The sequence below is a fragment of the Stegostoma tigrinum genome, chromosome 38 (genome assembly GCF_030684315.1).
Source record: "Stegostoma tigrinum isolate sSteTig4 chromosome 38, sSteTig4.hap1, whole genome shotgun sequence".
In the NCBI taxonomy this organism is placed as follows: Eukaryota; Metazoa; Chordata; class Chondrichthyes; order Orectolobiformes; family Stegostomatidae; genus Stegostoma; species Stegostoma tigrinum.
The window spans coordinates 26,499,845-26,507,572 of NC_081391.1; positions in this window are offsets into that span (position 1 = coordinate 26,499,845).

Sequence of the window (7,728 nt, forward strand, 5' to 3'; positions counted from 1 at the left end):
ATTTGTTGAAGAGGGGACTATTCCACAAATCCCACAAAAAGGTAGGCATAGCTCAGGCCCATATAGATGCCCAAGGCCAGCTCCTGGTTTGTAGGAAGTGGGAGGAATCAAAGGAAAAATTGTTGAGGGTGAGGGCGAGTTCTGTCGAGTGAATGAGAGTGTCTGGGAGGGGACTGCTTGGGCCTATGGCAGAGGAAGAAGCAGAGGACGTCTGGGCCATCGTTATGGGGAATACAGGTATATAGGAACTTTATATCTATGGTGAAGATGACATGTTGGGGCTGAGGAATTGAAAGTTTTGGAAAAGGTGGAGAGCATGGGTTGTGTCCCAAACATAGGTGGGGAGTTCTTAGACCAAAGAGGAAGGAAAAGAGTCGAGGTAGGATGATTTGAGCTTGGTGGGGCAGGAGCTGTCCAAGACAATGGTTTGACCAGGACAGTCAGGTTCATGGATCTTGGGTAGGAGATAGTTCCCCAACCCCGAACCAGCCATTTCTAGCAGGTTGGAGGCTATACACAGGAGATCTGTGGTCTGCACGCATCAACCAACCCGACATTCCAGTTGCCATCTATTTTAATTCCCTGCTCCCATTTCCCCTGCCGATACATCTATCCTTGGTCTCCTCCACTGTCAGAGAGGAGCCATGTGTAAACTGGAGAAACAACACCTGATATTTTGCCTTAGGTGCCCAAGGGCCTGAATATTGACTTCACTAGCTTCAAATTTCCTCTGCTCCCAGACTTATCCCATTTCCTGTGTCCCTGACCAATCCTAACTTGTCCATCTTCCTACTCACCTGTCTGCTCCACACTTCCCACTGACCAATCACAATAACCTCCTACCTGTATCCATCTATCACCATCCCACCTACCTATCCCCAGTCTCAGCCCCATCCATCTATTTATTTCTGGTCTCCCCTCCCCTCCCCTCCTCCCTACCCCTCCCCTGTCATGATGAAGGGGTTTTGGCCTGAAACATTGACCTTGCTGCTCCCCGATGCTGTCTGACCTTGTATATTTATCCAGGTCTACATTTATTGACTCTGGCTTCCAGTTTCTGCAGTCCTTTCTGTCTCCTGCTTGCTTTCTGCACCTATTTATGGCATTTTAAAGATCTGTTAGGCAGAACTGCAAAATCTCTTTGGATGTCCACTCCTGGGAGTGATTGACTGTTAATGCTTGATAATACTGGTTCATGACAAATGGGCAATAAAGGAATATCTTGAAGTAAAGGGGTTAATTGGAGGACAGGCTGTTTCATACTGACAGCTAACATTGAATGTAACAAGGAACAGGGAGCTATTTCTAACAAGAATGTAAGCTACAGATTTGAGGTTTGCAGAAGTGTAATCAATGTTGGGGATGATAGAATCTAAAGAATATCAACAATATCAGTCTGCAAATTTGAAAGACAGAAAATTGTATAAGAATCTGTAGGAGTCTCCTGGCTGCTAAAACACAGACTGCTAACTTGGTCAAGCAGCAAGGGATGCTGGTTACATTGGCAAAGTTAGACTCTGAAATCACAAAACCCTTGTACCATACATGCTGCCAAAAAGGCAACAGTTATCCTGGATAGACACACCCTCAACAACTTATCCACCAAACAAAAGAGGGGCTCAGACAGAAAGATACCGGATCCTGCTACGCAAAGGAACTAACAGTACCGTGCCATCCAAATGATTGACACTATTTCAAACTATTAGGTGAGTCCCACTGAATGGCCAAAACAAGTTCCAGAAAACCAGCTAAGGTGGTATAAAACAGGGTTCACCTGCTGACTTCAGTCTTAACTCTTCTGGAGGCTTTCTGAGGAGACCAGCACAGTAACAGGTAGACGCCAACTGACCATCCAGAGTGGGGGGAGAGAGTGACTATCTAAAATCTACAAGACGACTCAGGAAATATTGTAAACTTATGGGGCCAACTGGTTATTACACACAATATGTTTAGTATTAAAGGTTATTGGAACTTGTTTCCTAATAAAGTTTGGACTGTTTTGTAGTGATACTAGCTTGTGTTCATATTGACCTGACTGCTTTGGTATTGTGGGACACCTGGGCAAATTCATTCATAACATTCTGGTTGGAGTTGTCTCACTTGTTTTAAGGAGGAACTAGACAACAAACCCAACTCTAGAATAATTCAGAAGCAGAACTTCAAATGAATGATTTCATTGTCCTGTGTGTTTTGCAATGAGAAGTACAGTAAAATACAGTGAAAAGCTTTCATTTTGTCACCACAATATGAGAAAAATGAAAAAAATAAAGCTTAAACAGAAGTCTAACTCAGAACCACTCCCGCCTCGCCAGACCCAATTAACCTTGAACTTGCTGATCCTCAAGCACCAACTTTCACCCTGGGATAATTCCCCTCCTCCATCACCAGCACCAGAGTCTCTTGATGTGATCCACCTCATCAATGTCACTGTGACACCATTCCACCATTACTTTGCTGCCTCCAGCACCATACCCAACCAATAACAAAGTCATCAATCCTCAGATGCCATAGTTTGCTGCTGAGCCTACCTCACTGTCATCGCCTCAGATCTGAGGAAGGGTCACCAGACCCGAAATATTGAGTCTGATTTCTCTTCATGGATGTTGCCAGACCTGCTGACCTTTTCCAACCACTTCCTTTTTTGAATATGAGCTTCATGCCATCCTAATCTATTCTTCTTTCAGTCCAAAATTGTTAACCTCACAGTCGCTTACATTGAACTCCATCTGTCATAGTTTTGACCAGTGTATCAATATCCCTTTGTAATTTTACACTATCATCTGTGCTTTCGACAATGCCTCCTAATTTTGTCATTAGCACATTTGGATGTCCGACTTTCTATGCCATTATCCACGTTAATAAATAATATGAATAATTGAGGTCCTTACACAGATCCTTGTGAGACACCTCTGGTCATATCCTGCAGATTTAAGTACCTACCCATTATCTCTACTTTCTTTTATCTGCTACTCGGTCAATTCTCCAGCCATGTTAGTTTGCCCTCAATTCTGTGGACATCTACCTTGGTTAACAATCTCCTTTAAGATTTTATGGGCTTTCAGAAGAGTTTGATTTTTAATTTTTTTTTAATCAATGGTCATTCTCCTGCCTACTACCTTAGTCTCCTCAAGTCATTGAGATATACAGTATGGAAACAGACCCTTTAGTCCAATTCGTCCATGCTGACCAGAAATCCTATATAAGCCAAGTCCCATTTGCTAGCAATTGGCCTATATCCCTCTAAACCCTTCCTATTCATATACCTATGTACCTATTCATATAGGGAATCAATGGCTTAGTGATATTATTGCTAGACTGTTAATCCAGAGAACTGGATAATGTTTTGGGGACCTGGGTCTGCACCCCACCATGGCAGATGGTGGAATTTGAATTCAATAAAGTATCTGGAATTAAGGGTCTAATGATGATCATGAATCCATTGTTGACTGTCGGGAAAAACCCATCTGGTTCACTAATGTCCTTTACAGAAGGAAACTGCCATCCTTACCTGGTCTGACCTAAATGTGACTCCAGACCCACAGCAATGTGGTTGACTCTTAACTGCCTTCTGGGAGTTAGGGATGGGCAATAAAAGCTAGCACAGCCAGTGACGCCTTTGAATGGACAAAGGAAGAAAAAAAAATCCATCCAGATGCCTTTCAAATGTTGTAATTATACCAGCCTCCACCACTCTCTCTGGCAGCTCATTTCCAGATACGCACCACCCTCTGTGTGAAAAAGTTGCCTTTTGTCCCTTTCCCCTCTCACCTTAAACCTATGTCTTTTATTTTGAGATTCACCGGAGAAAAAATTTTGCCTTTTTTTTTACCCTATCCATGCCCCTTATGATTTTATAAACTTCAATAAGGTCACCCCTCAGCCTCCAACACTCCAGGGAAAATAGCCCCAGCTATTCAGCCTTTCCCTATGGCATGAACCCTCCAACCCTCACAACATCTTTATAAATTTTTTCCGAACCCTTTCTAGTTTCACAACATCTTTCTTGTATGGGGTAGACCAGAATTGCATGCAATACCCCAAAAGTGGCCTAACCAATGTCCTGTACAACCGCAACATGACCTTCCAACTCCTGTACTCGCGGTAATGTGCACTTTTCCAATGCAGAGGGATGTGTCATGTACCTAAAGAGTACTGAAACAGTATAGTTCGGGCATTTCCAATGTGCTCCCCTTCTCCCTTTAACACTCTCAGGTGGAAACTATCAGGTCCTAGGGATTTGTCATTCTTTAGTTCCATTGGTTTCCTCATTATTTATGTTTTACTTGTGTTACTTTTATATAGTTCCTGTCCCCTATCCACTATTTACTTCCACAGGGCTGTTATCATTTTCTACTGTAAATACTGAGGTATTCAGCCATTTCCCCATAGTCATTGACAATATCCCCACTTTTGATCTTTTATTGCTCCTGACCGTCCCCTTTTCCTTAATGTAGCCATAACATTTCTTCTTATTGTCTTTGACGTCCCTGGCAAGTTTCATTTCATAACCCCTTTTAGTAGCTTTTAGAAACTGCTTTGTGGCCCTTTGCTGGTCTTCGCATCATTGCCATTGGGCAGAATCTGTGTGTTCTTGTGGCATTTTTGCAAGCCATTTTTTTAAATTTTAGGCTGTTCTTTATCAGTTAATACGTCCATGGCTGTTTTTTGCTGTAAAGTAGAGCTTTTCCATCTTGGGTAGAATTTGTTCTGTATTGCATTAAATGCTTCTTAAACAAAAATGGAATTATGAATCTAACAATGACTATGAAACTATTGTCGATTGTCAGAAAAACACAACTCGTTCACTAATGTCCTTCAGGGAAGAAAATCTGCCATCCTAATCTGTTCTGGCCTATATGTGACTCCAGACCCACAGCAATGTGGTTGACTCTCAGTTGCCCTCCGAAATGGCCTAGCAAGCCATTCAGTTGTGCTAATTGCTACAAAGTCTCAAAAGAAATGAAACCGTATGGATCTCCTGGTATCAATTTAGGCACTGGAAAAGACTATGGCAAAACAGCCCTATTGACTCTACAAAGTCCTCTTCACTCATAGCTGGGAGCTAGTGCCAACATTGGGAGAGCTGACTCACACATTAGTCAAACAACAACCTAACAGTCATACTTACAGATTCGTATCTTACAAACAATTCGCATTACCATCATCCCTGGGTATTTCCTGTCCCACCAGCAGGACAGACCCAGCAAAGGTGGCAGCACAGTGGAATGCAGTTGGGAGAGAGTTGATCTGGGAGTCCTTGACATTGACTCTGGATCTCATGAGGTCTTGTGCCATCAAGTTAAACGCGGGCAAGGAAACCTCCTGCTGATTACCACATACCATCCTCCCTCAGCTGATGCACCAGTACTTCTCCATGTCGAACAACACTTAGAGGAAATACTGAGGATGGCAAAGGGACAAAATGTACCCTGGGTGTGGGATTTCAGTATCCACCACCAAGAATAGCTCAGCAGCAGTACTACAGATCAAGCTGGTCAGGTCCTTAAAGCCATAGGTACTAGTTTGGGTCTGTGGCAGACAATGAGGGAACCAACAAGAGAGAAAAACATACTTGATTTCATTCTCACCAATCTGCCAGCTGCAGTTGCATCTGTCCATGACAGTATCGGTAAGAGGAATCATCGCACAGTCCTTGTGGAGATAAAGTCCTGTCTTCACATTGAGAACAATCTCCATCGTGTTGTGTGACACTATCACCCTGCTAAATGGGACAGGCTTCACACAGATGTAGCAACTCAAGACTGGGCATTCATTGAGCGCTGTGGGCCATCAACAGCAGCAGAATTGTATTCCAGCACAATCTGTAACTTCATACCTGGCATATCCCTACTCAACCATTACCACCAAGCCAGGGGATCAACCGTAATTCAATGGAGAGTGTAAGAGGGTATGCCAGGAGCAGCACCAGGCATATCTGAAGATGAGATATTAACCCAGTGAAGCCACCAAACTTGCACGCCAAACAGCGAAAGCAGCAAGTGATAGACAGAGCTAAGCGATCCCACAACCAATGGATCAGATCTGAGCTCTGCAGTCCTGTCACATCCAGTTGTAACCTGCTCAGTGACACCCAGTTTGTGTTCCATTAGGGCCATTCAGCTCCTGATCTTAATACAAACTTGGCCCAAACATGGACAAAAGAGCAGAATTGCAGAGGTGAGGTGAGAGTGACAGCCCTTGACGTCAAGGCTGCATTCAACCGAGTGTGGCATCACAGAGCCCTAGCAAAACTGGATTCAATGGGTAACGGGGGTAAACACTCTGGTGTTTAGAGTTATACCTGACATGTAGGAAGATGGTCATGGTTTGTTGGAAGCCAATCGTCTCAGCCGTAGGACATCTCTGCAGGAGTTCCTCAGGCTAGTGTCCTAGGCTCAACCAACTTCAGCTCCTTCATTGATGACCTTCCCTCCATCATAAGGTCAGAAGTGGGGATGTTCGCTGATGATTACACAATGTTCAGCACCATTCATGACCCCTCAGATACTGAAGCAGTCCATGTTCAAATGCAACAAGATTTGAACAATATTCAGACAAGTGGCAAGTAATATTTGTGCCACACAAATGCCAGGCTATGACCACCGCCAATAAGAGACAATCTAACCACCGCCCCTTAATATTCAATGGTGTTACCATCATTGAATCATCCACTATCAACATCCTTAGGGTTATCACTGATCAGACACTCAACTGGACTCACCTCATAGACACAGTGGCTACAAGAGCAGGTCAGAGGCTGGGAACACTGGCGAGTAACTCACCTCCTGACTCCACCTGACAAGGCACAAGTCAGGAGTGTGATGGAATACTCTTCACTTGTCTGGATGAGTGCAGCCCCAACAACACTCAAGAGGTTTGACACCATTCACGGCAAAGCAGCCTGTTTTATTGACACCACATCCACAAACATTCACTCCCTCCACCGATGCTCAGTAGCAGCAGTGTGTACCATCTACAAGATGCACTGCAGAGATTCACCAAATATCCTCAGACAGCACCTTCCAAACCCACAACCACTTCCATCTGGAAGGACAAGGGCAGCAGATACATGGGAACCGCATCACCTACAAGTTTCCCTCCAAGCCACTCACCAACCTGACTTGGAAATATATCACTGTTCCTTCACTGTTGCTGGGTCAAAATTTTGGAATTTCCTCCGTAAGGGCACTGTGGGTCAAACTACAGCAGGTAGACTGCAGCGGTTCAAGAAGGCAGCTTCTCAAAGGCACCTTCTCAAGGGGCAACTAGGGATGGGCAAGAAATGCTGGCCAGCCAGTGACACCCACATCTCCCAAAATTAATAATAAAATAGAATCTTTCACTGTTCTTCTGTTGTTTTACTCATTTGTAGATTTTCCTAGTTTACTAGATGGGCAGCCTCTGCTCCATCACATTAAAGTCAGACTTACCTGACCTAAATCTGTAGTAATGGATTCATGCTTTTCATTTTCAAACACGGTATTGAACTTGGTTCATGTTGAGATCACTTTTGGTAGTAACTTAACTGTGCATGGACATCTAATTAAATCCAACTCATTACTAAATCAAATATTGCTTGTCGCATCCGGGACACGTTGCTGTAGGAAACTGTCCCAGACACACTTCAGAAATTCATTACCTTTCTGACAGGTGTTTATCTGCCTCTCCCAATCTGTATTCAAGTTAAAATCCCCCATTAATACTGGCTTTGCTATACACTTGCCTAAT